Here is an 18,517-nt window from a genome sequence, read left to right on the forward strand (position 1 = left end):
TAAAGTTCCTTGCTTTTTCTCCCAAAATGTATTACCCCACCCATCCACATTAAATTGCATCTGCCACTTATCTCTTCCACTTTCTCCCCCTTCAAGCATGTCTCTTTGTTCCACCACTCATCTCTCTTTTAAAATCCTTGTACACTCAAATCCCATCACAAGTTTCTCCTCAAAATATCCACCCTCCTTTCGAACCCCGACCTCTGCACAGAGTAACTCCACATCCCTTGTGATCTTAATCTCCATCTCAAAGGTTATTTTATCTCTCCCCTCGGATTTCAGTTCCTTCCTGCCCAAATGTGAGAAGCTCACAGACTTCGTCACCAAGATTGAGATCATCCTTTTTGCTGCTTCTGCTGCTTCCCGATGCTCACCAAACCAAGCTTCCCCATAGACTATCCCTGAACCTGTGTCAGAGAAAGTTATTGAGGCCAGTTCTTCAGATATATTCAAAAGGGAGTTAGATGTGGCCCTTATGGCTAAAGGGATCAAGACTTATGGAGAGAAAGCAGGAATGGGATACTGAAGTGCATTGTCAGCCATGATAATATTGAATGATTTCTCCTCCATCTCCCCTCATGCCCCTTCCAAGCTTATCTTGTCCATGACACCTACCTCCTGCTCCCTGGACCCCATTACCACTAAACTGGATGGCCATTCTTCCTGGTCCCCATGCCAGCTGATACTGTAAATGGTCCCTATCCTCAGGTACTGTTCTCCTCCCTTTTCAAAACACACATCCTCATCCTTCAAAAAAAAAACTAATCTTGGCCGATCTGTCCTTGTAAACTACGGCTCTATCTTTGAATATGCAAAGGTATTGAATGTGATGTCACCTCCCAAATGCATACCCATCTTTCTTGCAGCTCTGTTTCAATCTCTCCAATCACATTTCCACCCTTGTCAGAGCAACAAAACGACCCTAATCAAAGCTACAAATTACATCTTATGTGATTGTAATTGTGGTTCATTTTCCCTCTTTGACATCTCTGCAGTTTTTGACACGGTCAACCACGCCATTCTCCTCCAATGCCCCCATCCATTGTCTAGCTCAGTGGAACTGCCCTCACTTGGTACCACTTACCTGTGGATGGTAGCTAGAATATCTCGAGCAGTGGCCTTTCTTCATGATACTGCAGCTGTTACCTCCAGAATCCAGCAGGGATTCAACCGTTGCACTCTCCCCTTTCTCATCTACATGCTGCCACTTGATGTAATATTCAGACATGGAGTCAGCTTCCACATTTACAGTGCAGCTCCACCTCTCATTATCCCTCTATCGATCCTAACATTGTCTCATTAGATTGCTAGTCCAACATCTAGTCTTGGAAGAGTCATAATATCCTCCAGTTATACGTTAGAAGGCTGATGCCATCGTCGGTTGGATCGCGTGGGGCTCAGGTTGAAACACTCGAAGTGTGTTTTCCTGGTGCAGGACGTCGAGTTCTTGGGAAGAAGAATCGCAGCAGACGGCTTCAGACACACTGACTCCAAGACGGAGGCCACCAAGAACGCGCTGCGACTACAGAAGGTGACAGAGCTGCAGTCATTCCTGGACTCCTTAACTATTTCGGTAATTTCCTACCTGGGTTAAGCACCCTGCTAGAACCCCTACATGTGCTACTGCGCAAGGGAGACGACAGGGTATGGGGAAATTCACGAGAGGCTGCCTTTAAGAAAGCCAGAAATCTGTTGTGTTCAAACAAACTGCTTGTCCTGTATAATCCTTGTAAAAGATTAGTGCTGGCTTGCGATGCGTCATCATACGGGGTTGGGTGTGTGTTACAACAGGCTAACAAATCGGGAATTTTGCAACCGGTCGCTTATGCGTCCAGGAGTTTGTCCAAGGCTGAAAGGACCTACAGCACGATTGAAAGAGGCTCTGGCGTGCGTTTACAGGGTAAAAGAAATGCACCAGTACTTATTTGGCCTCAAGTTTGAGCTTGAAACGGACCACAAGCCACTCATATCGCTGTTCTCTGAGAGCAAAGGGATTAACACTAATGCCTCTGCCCGCATCCAAAGATGGGCACTCACGCTGTCGGCATACAACTATGTAATCCACCACAGACCGATCACAAAGAACTCGCAGATACTCAGTCGGCTGCCATTGCCCACCACCGGGGTGGAAATGGCACAGTCAGTGGACTTGCTCATGGTATTGGATGCATTTGAGAACGAGAAGTCCCCCGTCACGGCCTGCCAGATCAGGACCTGGACCAGCCAGGATCCTTTATGTCCTTGGTAAAAAAACTGTGTCCTCCATGGGAGCTGGTCCAGAGTCCCAGCGGAGATGCAGGAGGCGATTAAGCCGTTCCACAGGCGCAAAGAAAAAATGTCCCTGCAAGCGGACTGTCTGTTGTGGGGCAATCGCGTGGTCTTGCCCAAGAAAGGCAGAGATACGTTCATTTGTGAGCTGCACAGCACCCACCCAGGCATTGTAATGATGAAAGCCACAACCAGATCCCATGTATGGTGGCCCAGCATTGACTCAGATTTAGAGTCATACGTGCGCCAGTGCAACACTTGCTCTCAGCTGACTAATGCACCCAGAGACGCACCGCTAAGTTTGTGGTCTTGGCCCTCCAAACCGTGGTCGAGGATCCACGTGGACTATGCAGGCCAATTTCTAGTCAAAATGTTTTTGGTTGTCGTCGACGCTTATTCAAAATGGATTGAATGTGCGATAATGTCTGTAAGCATGTACACGGACACAAATTGAAAGCCTACGAGCCATGTTGCCACACACGGCCTGCCTGATGTCCTGGTCAGCGACAATGGGCCATGTTTCACCAGTGCTGAATTCAAGGAATTCATGACCCGCAATGGGATCAAGCACATCACATCTGCCCTGTTCAAGCCCGCATCCAACGGCAGGCAGAAGGGGCAGTTCAGACCATCAAGCAAAGCTTGAAACGTGTGTCAGAAGGCTCCCTGCAGACCCGGCTATCCCGGGTGCTGCTCAGCTACCGCACCAGACCCGACTCGACTCACTCACCGGAGTTCCCCCAGCCGAGCTGCTCATGAAAAGGGCGCTCAAAACAAGGCTCTCTCTTGTCCATCCTGATCTCCATGATCACGTGGAGGGCAGGCTCTATCAACAAAGTTTGTACCATGACTGCGCAAATTTGTCACGTGATATTGAGATCAATGATCCTGTGTTTGTATTCAATTATGGAAATGGTCCCAAATAGCTTGCTGGCACGGTCACAGCCAAAGAGGGGAATCGGGTGTTTCAGGTCAAATTGGCCAGTGGACTAACGTACAGAAAACATTTGGACCAAATCAAATTGCGGTTCACCAACTGCTATGAACAAACCGAAGAAGACACCACCAACTTTGACCATCCAACACATACACACAAACACACACACACACACACAAAGTGGCAACTGACATCATGGTTGACCACGAAACTCACCATTCCCAGCAGCCTGGCAAGCTCGGCTGCCCAGCAGCTCAATGAAGAACTAACCAACTCACCCAAACCCGCATTTGTACCGAGACAATCGACAATGGAGCGAGGAGCCCCAGCTGGTGTCACCTTATAAATAAGTGTACTATTGACTTCGCGGGGAGTGATGTTATGTATTTAAACCCTTGCAACCTGTATTACACTACCACCAGAGGGCCTACCTGTTGGAGTCCCAAGGAATCCCAGCATTTCTTGGGAGCACGGTATATAAGCAGGCCACCCACGAGGCTCCTGCATTCTGAAGTCTCATTAAAGGAGCTAAGGTCACACTTGCTCATTGTACACAGTACTCAGTTTCATCCTTTATTGTGAGCTTATCAGAAAGAAGGACAAGTAAATCACTGTTTCACCTAGGCCCTGTTTGGGGAGTGGGAAGGGAGGAGGTAAAAGGGCTGGCGTTGTGTCGCCGGCACTTGCATCGGAAGGTGCAGTGGGAAGGGGGGGGCTGCTGGGGCTGACTGCGGAATGGACAATGGTGTCGCAGAGGGAGCAGTCCCTTTGGAATGCTGAGAGGGGAGGGGAGGGGAAGATGTGATTGGTGGTGGGATCAAGCTGGAGGTGATGGAAATGATGGAGGATGATCCGTTGAACCTGGAGATTGGTGGGGTGAAAGGTGAGGACAAGGGGAACCCTGTCGTGGTTCTGTGAGGGAGGTGAAGAGGTAAGAGCAAAAGTGCAGGAAGTCGAACGGACACGGTCGAGGGTCATGTTAACCACGGCGGAGGGGATTCCTTGGTTGAGGAAAACGGAAGACATATCAGAGGCAATAGTGTGCGAAGGTGGCATCGTCAGAACAGATGCGACGGAGACAGAGAACCTGGGAGAATGGAATGGAGTCCTTACAGGATGCAGGGTGGGAGGAATTGTAGTCCAGGTAGCTTGTGGGAGTCAGTGGGCTTATAGTGAATGTTTGTCAATAGTCTACCCCTAGAAATGGGAGACAGAGAAGTTGAGGAAGGGAAGGGAAGAGTCGAAGATAGTCCATGTGAAAGTGAGGGAAGGGTGGAAATTGGGTGCAAAGTGAATTAAATTTTCTAGTTCAGGGCGAGAGCAGGAGACGGCCCCAATAGTCATCGATGTACTGGAAAAGAGAGGTGAGGGAGAGGACCTAAGTACGACTGGAACAAAGAATGTTCCACATATCCCACAAAAAGGCAGGCATAGCTAGGACCCATGCAAGTTCCCATAGCAACACCTTTAATTTGGAGGAAGTGAGTGGAGTCAAAGGAGAAGTTGTTCAATTTGACAAGACGTTCAGCCAGGCGGGTGAGGGTGTTTGTGGATGGGGACTGGTTGGGCGCCAGCTCGAGTAAGAAGCGGAATGCCCTCAGGCCATCCTGGTGGGGGATGGAAGTGTAGAGGGATTGTACATCCAGTGAAAAGGAGATGGTTGGGGCCAGGAAATTGGAAACTGTTAAAAGTGGCGGAGGGCATCGGACGAGTCGCTGATATAGGTGGGAAGAGACTGGACAAGAGGAGAATAAAATAGAGTTGAGATAGGAAGAACTGAACAGGCTGAAACGATGGGTCTAACGGTGCAGTCCTGTTGGTGGATCTTGGGAAGGAGGTAGAAATGGGCTGTGCAGGGCTGGGGAACTACGAGGTTGGTGGCTGTGGAGGGAAGATCTCCAGAGGAGATGAGGTCAGTGATGGTATAGGAAATGATGGCTTGATGTTTGGTTGTGGGATCATGGTCCAAGGAGAGGTAGGAGGAGCTGTCAGAGATTTGGCAATTAGCCTCTGCAAGGTAGAGGTCGGTTCATCAAACAACAGAACTACCCTTGTCGGCAGGTTTAATGACAAAGTTGGTGTTGGATCTGAGAACGCGGAGTGCTGCAAGTTCAGAGGAAGGTAGGTAGGTTGGAGTGAGTGAGGGGAGCAGAGAAATTGAGTCTCATCGGCGGTTTGCAATGAAGAGATCTAGAGGACAAGAGGCCAGAAGGAGGGGTCCAAGTAGAGCGAGAATTCTGAAAATGGGAAAGGTCAGCTGTGCAGAGGAAAGACTCCTGGCCGAAGAAGTGGGCGGAAAAAGAGCTGAGCGTCGTGCTGAGCTCGAAATTCATTAAGGTGGAGGCATAAGCGGATGAAGCTCAGGCCTTTGCTGAGGACTGATCGTTCGGGGTCAGAGGGGGGAAGATCAGAGGGGACAGTGAAAACATGGCAGGGATGAGATTGGAAGGGATGGGATCAGAGGGAAGTGAAGGAGGTGGTGGTTTCGGAGGGGTGTTGGCATCCAAGAGTTGTTGAAGCTTATGATCCTTGACACCTGAAAGGAAGAGAAAAAGTTTTTTGTTAAAGTGCTGGATGTGACGAAGGATGAAATGGAACTGCGGACCAGGACAGCTTAGTCGGTGCTGCTGAAGAGAGAGGTCGAGAGTGCACTTGTGACGGCGCATAGCATTGAGTGTGGATCTCGGAATGCGGCGAGAGCAGTGGTTCGAGGAACGTTGAATATCTCACAGATATCTGTAATCCTGAGTGCATCCAAAACATGAAGGGTGGAATTTCAGTTGGAATCCACGTGGATTAAGTCAGATATGGAAACAGTTACTGAGGAAAGAGATGTGGCTGTGAAAACGAGTTTTGGCAGATACTTGATCGAACACAAGAAGGGAAACAGAAAGCAATGAAGATGAACAAGGTAAAAGAGACAAACAGGAATCCCGTCTGAGGGAAGAGCAGAACTTCAAGGTATTTCAGATTCCAGTATCCACAGTATCCTAATTAAGCAATGTTTGTTTCTTTCTCTGTTGGACTAAGAACATAGGGAGTGAATTTCCTTGCCATATTTGTACTACATAATTGGAGTAAGTACATTTATGTGGAAAAAAAATCAGGCAGAAACTGTTTTTGGTAGTATTCCACCATTAAATCGCTCTGTCCTTTTATGGCCTTTCCCACTTTTGGGCCACTAAGTCCCGAGTGCTCAATTAAATTTATGATATGAAGGTCAACGGCACTGCAGCGCAGATGTCTACAGCAGATTCCAATGAAGCTCCCACACACTCCATTGGTGCCTGCAACAAAGATAAAGCTTCCCTGATGTTGCCACAAGACAGCTGTAGGCTTAAAAGTCAAAATTGCCAGTTGCTACATATTCTCCGAGCCAGCACATAGGTATGGTACTCCTCAAACATCCTGCTGTTCAGATGAATATCGAAGAGTTCTTGGTCCCACGCCTCTGGAACCACAGGGAGCCTGCGCTGGGAAGGTGGCACATCCTCACCCACTTCCTTCTGCTCTGTGAATCACCAGGTATCACATCCTCACTAACAATATCTAGCTGCCCCAACAGGAAAATTTATATGAGCTGGTGCCTGGGAGTGAAGAAACAAGTGACACGAGAGCGTCCGAAAACAGCGCGAGACCAGATCGGAACGGGAGATTCCGGAGCAGCACCAACCGACCTGGGAGGGTAAGAAGTAAAAAGAAATCAAAGCATGATGTCACAGGAAAGCGGGGAATTGATTGGTTGGTCAGTATTTCTCTCTTTTTCTTGGTCATTGCTTTAAATTGAGAGCCGGGATTAAAAACTAAACATTCAAAACTTGAAAACTTAATTAATTAAATAAAAGACATTAGAAATGGCAGGGGCATGTGGTATGTTGCAGCTGAAACATGTGGGAGCTGGTGGACACCAGCGTGATCCACGGCGACCACATCTGCAGTAAGTGTTGGCTGCTCAAGGAACTTCGGCTTCAAGTTGATGAACTGGGGTTCGAGCTTCAAAGTCTGCGACATATCTGGGAGGGGGAAGAGTTACCTGGACGCGGTGTTTCACCAGGCAGTCACACCCCTTAGGTTAAATAATTCAAATTTGGTCCATGGTCAGGGACAGGAGGGTGTGATTACGAGTGAGGCAGGTATGGTGACCCAGAATGTAGTGATGGAGGAGCCTCAGCCCTTGCAATTATCTAACACGGATGAGGTTCTTACTCCATGTGTGGACGAGAGCAGGGACTGCAGGGAGGGAGAGCAGGGACTGCAGGAAGGATGAGCAAACTGACCACAGCACCGTGGTACAGGGGCCATTCAAGTTTGGGCAGTAAAAAGGAATGTGATAGTGGTAGGGGACAGTATAGTTAGGGGGATAGATACTGTTCTCTGCAGCCGAGAGCACGAGTCCCGAAGATAGAGTTGCCTGCCCGGTGCCAGGATTAAGGACATCTCCTCTGGGCTGGAGAGAGACTTGGACTGGGAGGGAAAAGATCCAGTTGTCGTGATCCACGTAGGTACCAACGACGTAGGTAGGACAAAGATAGAGGTTCTGCTGAGGGAGTATAAGCAGCTAGGGGCTAAATTAAAAAGTAGAAGCACAAAGGTAATAATCTCTGGATTACTACCTGAGCCACGAGTAAATATGCATAGCGTAAATAAGATCAGAGAGTTGAACGCGCGGCTCAAAGATTGGTGTGGGAGAAATGGGTTTCAATTCATGGGGCACTAGTACTGGGATACGAGGGAGCTGTTCCATCGAGACAGGCTTTACTTGAACCAGGCTGGGACCAGTCTCGAGGTGAATTGAATAACTAGGGTTGTAGATAGGGCTTTAAACTAAATACAGGTGCAGCGCCTAAAATCCGGAACCCTCGGGACTGAAGCCGTTCCAGATTCCGGGTTTTTCCAGACTTTCGACCCGTTTCTGACGTCACGAATCCAGGTTCGGGTATTTCTGGATTTCGGAACGTCAGAAAGTGGGGAGGATTCCCGCCGAGGAGCTGTTGGGGTGGTCTGGCCTCACCGAGGATGTCGTCGGGCGGGCCCCGCCGAGGAGATTGTTGTCGAGCAGGGGTCTCGCCGAGGAGGTGGTCGAGCAGGGGCGGCCCCGCCCCGCCGAGGAGGTTGTCATCGGGCGGGCCGGCCCTGCCGAGGTGGTGTTCGGGCAGGCCCCGCTGAGGAGGCCCCGAGGTCGGCAGGGTCGTCGGGTCCGGATTCCGGAACATTTTCGGATTCCGAACGACCCTGCCACCGATCATCCCAAGTCCGAAACTCCGGATTCTCGACTCTGCACCTGTAGTGGGGGTGGAGGGTGGGGTAGCGGGGAGGGATCCAGTGAGCAGAAATGTAAAAAGTCAAAGAGAAAGGAGAAGGCAAATGTGCAGGGTAGCGATAGGGGTAATGATAACCAGAGTGTGACAGGAAGGGACAGAGCGTATACACATAAGAAAGCATCAGAAAGAGTCAGAGTCAGGAAAGTTAAAAGCTCTTTATCTGAATGCACACAGCATTCCTAACAAGATGAGTTGACGGCACAAATAGAAATAAATGGGTATGATCTGATTGCCGTTAGAGATGTGGTTGCAAGGTGACCAAGGCTGAGAACTGAATATTCAGGGTTATTTGCCTTTTTGGAAGGATAAGCAGAAAGGAAAAGTGAGGTGGTGTCGCTCTGTTAATAAAAGATAAGATCAGTGCAGTAGTGAAAAATGACATTGGCTCAGAGGATCATGATGTAGAATCAGTTTGGGTAGAGATAAGAAATAATAAGGGAAGTAAGTCACTGGTGAGAGTGGTCTATAGGCCCCCTAACAGTAGCCACACTGTGGGACAGGGTATAAATCAAGAAATAATGGAAGCTTGTAAGAAAGGTACGGCAATAATCATGTGCAATTTTAATCTTCATAATAATTGGACAAATCAAGTTGGCAAAGGTAGCCTGGAAGAAGAGTTCATAGTGTCTGTGGAATGGTTTCTTCAAAAAATACATTGTGGAACCAACCAGGGAGCAGGCTATTTTCAATCTGTAATGTATAATGAGTTTGGATTAATTAATGATCTCTTAGTGAAAGATCCTCTTGGGAAGAGTGATCATAGCATGGTGGAATTTCAAATTCAGTTTGAGGGTGGAGAAGCTAGGTCTCAAACTCAAGTCCTGAACTTAAATACCGGCAAATACAAAAGGTATGAAGGCAGAGTTGGCTAATAGGATAATAGATTAAAGGGTAAGACGGTAGAAAAACAATGACAAACATTTAAGGAGATATTTCAGAATTCTCAGCAAAGATATATTCCAGTGAGAAAGAAAGACTCCAAGAGAACGATAAACCTAGCTAAAGTAAAGTTGGTCGCTTAGAGGATGAGACTGGGGAAATTAATAATGGGAAATGGGGAAATGGCAGAGATTTTGAACAAATATTTTGTATCTGTCTTCACGGCAGAAGACTCTAAAAGCCTCCCAATAATGGATCAGCAAGGGCTATTGGGGGAGAGGAACTTAAAACAAACACTATCACTTGAGCAAAAAGTACTAGGCAAACTAATGGGACTAAGGGTGGACAAGTCCCCTGGACCTGATGGCCTGCATCCTAGGATCTTAAAAGAGATAGTGGATGCAATCTACCAAAATTCCATGGATTCTGGAGAGGTCCCAGCGGGTTGGAAAACCGCAAATGGAATGCCCTCATGTAAAGAAGGAGGGAGACAGAAAGTAGGAAACCATGAACCAGTTAGCCTAACATCTGCCATTTGGAAAATGCTGGAGTCCATTATTAAGGAAGTAGTAGACATTTAGAAAATTATAATGCAGTCAAGCAGAGTCAACATGGTTTTATGAAAGGGAAATCATGTTTGACAAATTTGCTGGAGTTCTTTGAGGATGTCACGAGCAGGGTGGATAAAGGGGAAACAGTAGATGTTATGTATTTGGATTTCCAGAAGGCATTTGATAAGGTGCCACATAAAAGGTTACTGCACAAGAGCTCACGGGATTGGAGGTAATATATTAGCATGGATAGAGGATTGGCTAACAGAAAACAGAGAGTTGAGGATAAATGGGTCATTTTCAGGTTGGCAAACTGTAACTAGTGGGGTGCCACAGGGATCAGTGCTGGGGCCTCAACTATTTACAATCAATATTAATGACTTGGATGAAGGAACCGAGTGTAATGTAGTCTAATTTGCTCATGACACAAAGATAGGTGGGAAAGCAAGTTGTGAGGAGGATGCAAAGAATCTGAAAAGGGATATAGATAGGCTAAGTGAGTGGGCAAAAATTTGGCAAATGGAGTATAATGTGGGAAAATGTGAGATTATCGACTTTGGTAGGAAAAATAAAAAAGCAAATTATTTAAATGGGGAGATTACAAAATGCTGCAGTACAGAGGGATCTGGGGGTCCTTGTACATGAAACACAAAGAGTTAGCATGCAGGCACAGCAACTAATTAGGAAGGCAAATGCAATGTTGGCTTTATTGCAAGTGGGATGGAGTGTAAAAGTAGGGAAGTCCTCCTACAACTGTACAGGATGTTGGTGAGATCACACCTGGAGTACTGTGTACAGTTTTGGTCTCTTTATTTAAGGAGGGACATACTTGCATTGGAAGCAGTTCAGAGAAGGTTCATGAGGTTGAGTCCTGAGATGAAGGTGTTGTCATATGAAGTTAAGCAGTTTGGGCCTATACTCATTGGAGTTTAGAAAACTGAGAAGTGATCTTATTGAAACATATATGATACTGAAGGGGCTCGACAAGGTAGATGCAGAGAGGATGTTTCCACTCATGGGGGAATCTAGAACTAGGGGGCATAGTTAAGAATAAGGGGTTGCCCATTTAAAATGAGGAGGAGGAATTTCTTCTGAGGGTCGTAAATCTTTGGAATTCTGTTCCCCAGAGTGCTGTGGAGGCTGGATCATTGAACATATTTGCAGTGTAGATAGACAGGTTTCTGAATGATAAGGGAGTCAAGGGTTATGGGGAGAGGGCAGGGAAGTGGAGTTGAGGCCAAGATCAGATCAGCCATGATTTTATTGAATGGAGGAGCAGGCTCGAGGGGTCAAATGGCCTACTCCTGCTCCTATTTCTTACGTTCTTATGAATTGGAGGGGGTTGAGGTAGAGGAACAGGTCTGTGTGGGAATTCATAGAAAGGGTCAGAGTCCAACTTCACTTTCCTATTCATTATCATCCTCCTGATGATCAAAATAGTTGACAAGGAGATAGTGATCTCATTGCAGTTGTTCCTCCTAATCATCATCAGCACCACCACCACTTTCCTCCACCTCTGCCCTATCCTATGACCAACCCCTCCCCCCTCTCCCTCCCAGTTACTGTGGTGGATCTGCAGGTAGAAGTCACAAATGGTTGAGCTGAAACTCTTGGGTTTAAAAACACGAGGAGGGGGTGGAAAATTCTGTCTGTGTAGTGCTGCACGTGTAGTGCAGGGCGGCAGTGCACGTATTCCGTCACAAACCTGGAGAGGGCAATGCGCCATCGCCATTTTCCACACGAAGAGAGTAGTGCTTCCACAGTACTAACTTAATTGATACTTTTTGATGAGTTAACAGAGAGGGCTGATGAGGGCAATGCAGTTAATGTGGTGTACATGGACTTCCAAAAGGCGCATGGAATAAAAGGGACAGCATGGATACAAAATTGGCTAAGTGAAGGAAGCAGAGAGATGAGGTGAACGGTTGTTTCTCGGACTGGAGGAAGGTATGCAGTGGTGTTCCCCAGAGGTCAGTACTAGGACCACTGATTTTCTTGATATATATTAATGACTTGGACTAGGGTGTACAGGGCACAATTTCAAAATTTGTAGATGACACAAAATTTGGAAGTATAGTGAACAGTGAGGAGGATAGTGAGAGACTTTAAGAAGGCAGACAGGCTGGTGCAATGGGTTCACATTACCTGAAAGGATGGTAGAGGCAGAAACCCTCATCACATTTAAACATTACTCAAATGTGCACATATAGGGCTCAATTTTCCCCAGTATTTGCTCCCTTTTTTTTTGGAGTAGGCTGCTTTTTCTGGCCTAACTTAAAAATCCCCAGTTTTCCCAATCAATTTGCACCAGCATAACTCACTTAAGTTAAGTTTTTTTGGGTAAGTTCTTTTTTCTCAAAAGGGGGCGTTACCAGCCACCTACTCACATTCTGGCCATTAAGGAAACTTTGGCCAGCTAATAGTTACTCTATTTCTGCTTAAGCCAGCGTATGTGGCCACTCGAGAAAACCCTTGCGGAGAGTTAAAGAAATCGGCGCAAGTAAGTACATCGGAGACCATTCGGCCTGGGATAGGGGCGGGAAGCGGAGAGGACGTGAGCCCGAACCAACCAAGTCTTAGGGAACAGACTTGCAAAACCATCCTGCCTTCGCACGATTAAAATAAGAAGAAATAAAAAATTAAAGTCCTACCTTCCGGATCGAACTCCAATTCACCTTTCTGCACTCGGCACGGGAAGGCAGCGGGTTGGTGCAGGAGGCCACTCGGCCTGGTCTAGGGTCGGGAGAACGCACTGGGAGGCCACTCGGCCTGGGCTAGGGGCGGGAGAACGCACTGGGCGGCAACTCGGCCTGGGCTAGGGGCGGGAGAATGCACTGGGAGGCCACTCGGCCTGGGCTAGGGGCGGGAGAATGCACTGGGAGGCCACTCGGCCTGGGCTAGGGGCGGGAGGGAGCAATTCAACAGAGAGGCTGGTTTGGAAGAAGAGGAACTTTGTGGTCTGCAGCCTGTGTGTGCGTCGTTGAGGTGTGAGTCCAGGGTCGGTGGGAGGCCTATAAAGGCCACGAGATCAGCAGTCGGGAGGTGCGACGCTGAGGCGTGAGTCTGGGGTCGGTGGGAGGCCTATAAAGGCCAGGAGATCAGCAGTCGGGAGGTGCGACGCTGAGGCGTGAGTCCGGGGTCGGCGAGAGGCCTATAAAGGCCGCGAGATCAGCAGTCGGGATGTGCGTCGCTGAGGCGTGCTTGTGCAGCTACAGGGAGAAGGGAAAAAAGTAGAAAGAAACAGAAAGGTGATGTCACTGCCAAGGGGGTAAGTGATTGGCTGGTGATTGGTGAGTAGTTTTTCTTTTTTCTCTTCTATAACAGTGAGTAAACTTTCGCATTGTTGTTGCCAATTTAAGTGTATCTAAGGGTTAAGTCATGGCAGGAGAGCTCGGTCACGTGATATGCTCCTCCTGTACCATGTGGGAACTCAGGGACACTTCTGTGTCCCTGACGACTACATGTCTGGGAAGTGTATCCGCCTCCAGCTCCTGACGGTCCGCGTTGCGGAATTGTAGCTGAGGGTGGATTCACTCTGGAGCATCCACAATGCTGAGAATGACGTGAGTAGCACGTGTAGCGAGTTGGTCTTACCGCAGGTGAAGGGTCCACAGCCAGATAGGGGATGGAAGACCAGCAGGAAGAGCAGTGCAAGGAAGGTAGTGCAGGCGTCCCCTGCAGCCATCCCCCTTCAAAACAGATACACCGCTTTGAGTACTGTTGAGGGGGATGATTCATCAGGGGAGGGCAGCAGCAGCCACGTTCATGGCACCGTGGCTGGCTCTGCTGCACAGGAGGGCAGGAAAAAGAGTGGGAGAGCGATGGTGATAGGGGATTCAATTGTAAGGGGAATAGATAGGGGTTTCTGCGGCCGCAACCAAGACTCCAGGATGGTATGTTGCCTCCCTGGTGCAAGGGTTAAGGATGTCTCTGAGCGGGTACAGGACATTCTGAAAAGGGAGGGTAAACAGCCAGTTGTCGTGGTGCACATTAGTACCAACGACATTGGTAAAAAAAGGGATGAGGTCCTTCGAAACGAATTTAAGGAGCTAGGAGCTAAATTAAAACGTAGGACCTCAACAGTAGTAATCTCGGGATTGCTACCAGTGCCACGTGCTAGTCAGAGTAGGAATCGCAGGATAGCTCAGATGAATACGTGGCTTGAGCAGTGGTGCAGCAGGGAGGGATTCAAATTCCTGGGGCATTGGAACCGGTTCTGGGGGAGGTGGGACCAGTACAAACTGGACGGCCTGCACCTGGGCAGGACCGGAACCAATGTCCTGGGGGAGTGTTTGCTAGTGCTGTTGAGGAGGAGTTAAACTAATATGGCAGGGGGAGAGGAACCAATGCAGGGAGACAGAGGGAAACAAAATGGAGACAGAAGCAAAAGACAGAAAGGAGATGAGTAAAAGTGGAGGACAGAGAAACCTAAGGCAAAAAACAAAAAGGGCCACTGTACAGCAAAATTCTAAAGGGTCAAAGTGTAATAAAAAGGCAAGCATGAAAGCTCGGTGCCTCAATGCGAGGAGTATTCGGAACCCAGGAGAGGGCTCTGAGCTAGTTAGAGTGGGTGAGAGCTCAGATCAACAGGACCCCAAGAAAGAATGCAAAAGGCAGGAGGCAACAGAGCAGAGTCGCACTGGGGTAAGTGTAAACCACAAGGTGATAGGAAGGGACAATATGTATGAATATAAAGGGGCTGCAGGAGGGGTCAAAACTAAAAATCATGGTTTAAAAACTAGTATTAAAACACTCTACCTAAACACACGCAGCATTCGAAATAAAGTAAATGAGTTGACGGCACAAATCATTACAAATGGGTATGATTTGGTGGCCATTACAGAAACGTGGTTGCAGTGTGGCCAACACTGGGAATTAAACATACAGGGGTACCTGACAATTCGGAAAGATAGACAAGAAGGGAAAGGAGGTGGGGTAGCTATGTTAATAAAGGATGATATCAGGGCAGTTGAGAGAGACGATATTGGCTCTAACGAACAAAATTTTGAATCATTGTGGGTGGAGATTAGAGATAGTAAGGGGAAAAAGTCACTGGTGGGGGCAGTTTATAGGCCCCCAAATAATAACTTCACGGTGGGGCAGGCAATAATCAAGGGAACAATGGAGGCATGTGAAAAAGGAACGGCAGTAATCATGGGGGATTTTAACCTACATATCGATTGGTCAAATCAAATCGCACAGGGTAGCCTGGAGGAGGAATTAATAGAATGCATACGGGATTCTTTCTTAGAACAGTATGTTACAGAACCTACAAGGGAGAAAGCTATCTTAGATCTGGTCCTGTGTAATGAAACAGGAATAATAAAACGATCTCCTAGTAAAAGATCCTCTCGGAATGAGTGATCACAGTATGGTTGAATTTGTAATACAGATTGAGGGTGAGGAAGTAGTGTCTCAATCGAGCGTACTATGCTTAAACAACGGGGACTACAATGGGATGAGGGCAGAGTTGGCTAAAGTAGACTGGGAACACAGACTAAACGGTGGCACAATTGAGGAACAGTGGAGGACTTTTAAGGAGCTCTTTCATAGTGCTCAACAAAAATATATTCCAGTGAAAAAGAAGGGCAGTAAGAGAAGGGATAACCAGCCGTGGATAACCAAGGAAATAAAGGAGAGTATCAAATTAAAAACCAATGCGTATAAGGTGGCCAAGGTTCGTGGGAAACTTTTAAATGACAGCAAAGAATGACTAAGAAAGCAATAAAGAAAGGAAAGATAGATTACGAAAGTAAACTTGCGCAAAACATAAAAACAGATAGTAAAAGCTTTTACCGATATATAAAACGGAAAAGAGTGACTAAAGTAAATGTTGGTCCCTTAGAAGATGACAAGGGGGGTTTAATAATGGGAAATGTGGAAATGGCTGAGACCTTAAACAATTATTTTGCTTTGGTCTTCACAGTGGAAAACACAAAAACCATGCCAAAAATTGCTGGTCACGGGAATGTGGGAAGGGAGGACCTTGAGATAATCAATATCACTCGGGGGATAGTGCTGGACAGGCTAATGGGACTCAAGGTAGACAAGTCCCCTGGTCCTGATGAAGTGCATCCCAGGGTATTAAAAGAGATGGCGGAAGTTATAGCAGATGCATTCGTTATAATCTACCAAAATTCTCTGGACTCTGGGGAGGTACCAGCAGATTGGAAAGCAGTTAATGTAACGCCTCTGTTTAAAAAAGGGGGCAGACAAAAGGCAGGTAACTATAGGCCAGTTAGTTTAACATCTGTAGTGGGGAAAATGCTTGAAACTATCATTAAGGAAGAAATAGCGGGACATCTAGATAGGAATAGTGCAATCAAGCAGACGCAACATGGATTCATGAAGGGGAAATCATATTTAACTAATTTACTGGAATTCTTTGATATAACGAGCATGGTGGATAGAGGTGTACCGATGGATGTGGTGTATTTAGATTTCCAAAAGGCATTCGATAAGGTGCCACACTAAAGGTTACTGCAGAAGACAAAGGTACGCGGAGTCAGAGGAAATGTATTAGCACGGATCGAGAATTGGCTGGCTAACAGAAAGCAGAGAGCCGGGATAAATGGGTCTTTTTCAGGTTGGAAATCGGTGGTTAGTGGTGTGCCACAGGGATCAGTGCTGGGACCACAACTGTTTACAATATACATAGATGACCTGGAAGAGGGGACAGAGTGTAGTGTAACAAAATTTGCAGATGACACAAAGATTAGTGGGAAAGCGGGTTGTGTAGAGGACACAGAGAGGCTGCAAGGAGATTTGGATAGGTTAAGCGAATGGGCTAAGGTTTGGCAGATGGAATACAATGTCGGAAAGTGTGAGGTCATCCACCTTGGGGAAAAAAAACAGTAAAAGGGAATATTATTTGAATGGGGAGAAATTACAACATGCTGTGGTGCAGAGGGACCTGGGGGTCCTTGTGCATGAAACTCTTAGTTTGCAGGTGCAGCAGGTAATCAGGAAGGCAAATGGAATGTTGGCCTTCATTGCGAAAGGGATGGAGTACAAAAGCAGGGAGGTCTTGCTGCAACTGTATAAGGTATTGGTAAGGCCGCACCTGGAGTACTGCGTGCAGTTTTGGTCACCTTACTTAAGGAAGGATATACTAGCTTTGGAAGGGGTACAGAGATGATTCACTAGGCTGATTCAAGAAATGAGGGGGTTACCTTATGATGATAGATTGAGTAGACTGGGTCTTTACTCCTTGGAGTTCAGAAGGATGAGGGGTGATCTTATAGAAACATTTAAAATCATGAAAGGGATAGACAAGATAGAGGCAGAGAGGTTGTTTCCATTGGTGGGGGAGACTAGAACTAGGGGGCACAGTCTCAAAATACGGAGGAGCCAATTTAAAACCGAGTTGAGAAGGAATTTCTTCTCCCAGAGGGTTGTGAATCTGTGGAATTCTCTGCCCAAGGAAGCAGTTGAGGCTGGCTCATTGAATGTTTTCAAGTCAAAGATAGATTTTTAATCAATAAGGGAATTAAGGGTTACGGGGAGAGGGCGGGTAAGTGGAGCTGAGTCCACGACCAGATCAGCCATGATCTTATTGAATGGCGGAGCAGGCTCGAGGGGCTAGATGGCCTTCTCCTGTTCCTAATTCTTATGTTCTTATGAGTCCTCAGCATGGTCAGCAAGACCAATCGGAAAAACTGCTACAGGTCAATAGAAGAAAGCAAGTCCAGCCCATAATGAGGTCAGCTCCACCAGGACATGCCATAACAAAGTGCAAGCAGCATAAAAATGCGATGAGGGACATGTATAATTTATAGAATAGAAAAATTACGACACAGCAGGCCATTCAGCCCATTGTGTCCAGTTGAAAAAGAACTACCCAGCCTAATCCTACCTTCCAGCACTAGGTCCGTAGCCCTGTAGCTCACAGCTCTTTGTGCACATCCAAGTAATTTTTAAATGCTCTGAGGGTTTCTGCCTCCACTATCCATTCAGACAGTGAGTTCCAGACCCCCACCATGCTCTGGGTGATCTTTTTTCTCATTTTCCCTCTAATCCTTCTGCAAAGGGAATTAGATCCTTCCTAGCCACTCCATCTAGGCCCCTCATAATTTTAGACACCTCAATTAAATCTCCCCTCACCCTCCTTTGTTCCAGAGAAAACAACCCCAGCCTATTCAATCTTTCCTCAGTTAAAATTTTCCAGTCCTGGCAACATCCTCATAAATCTCCTCTGTACTCTCTAATCTTTCCTGTAATGTGGTGACCAGAACTGTACACAGTACTCAAGCTGTGGCCTAACTAATGTTGTATACAGGTCTGTGGTTAACTTATTCTTCTGCTCGAACTGTGGGTTGCTTGTGTGAATGCACGAACTATGAAGAACTTTATAGTGCTGCTTCAGCATTTAAAAGGCTGCAGCGGTATTTAAATGGCTGTATTCTGAGTTGAACAGGAAGCATATGTGACTGTACATGAAGATTGCAGTGAAATAGAGTCAACGTATGTCAGCGAGCACAGGGACGATGGATGAACGGGACATGGTACGGCTTCGGATACGGACAGCAGAATTCTGCATGAACTTAAGTTTATGGAGGGTG

General features: G+C 47.1%; 1 protein-coding gene across 5 annotated transcripts in view; it reads right to left on the bottom strand.

The window, feature by feature from the left end:
• The window catches only part of LOC139247830 (uncharacterized), a 135,317-nt gene that overhangs the window by 115,382 nt on the left and 1,418 nt on the right, over nucleotides 1–18,517 (bottom strand). The window lies entirely within an intron of this gene.

This window comes from Pristiophorus japonicus, unplaced genomic scaffold, assembly GCF_044704955.1.
Source record: "Pristiophorus japonicus isolate sPriJap1 unplaced genomic scaffold, sPriJap1.hap1 HAP1_SCAFFOLD_283, whole genome shotgun sequence".
Lineage (NCBI taxonomy): Eukaryota > Metazoa > Chordata > Chondrichthyes > Pristiophoridae > Pristiophorus > Pristiophorus japonicus.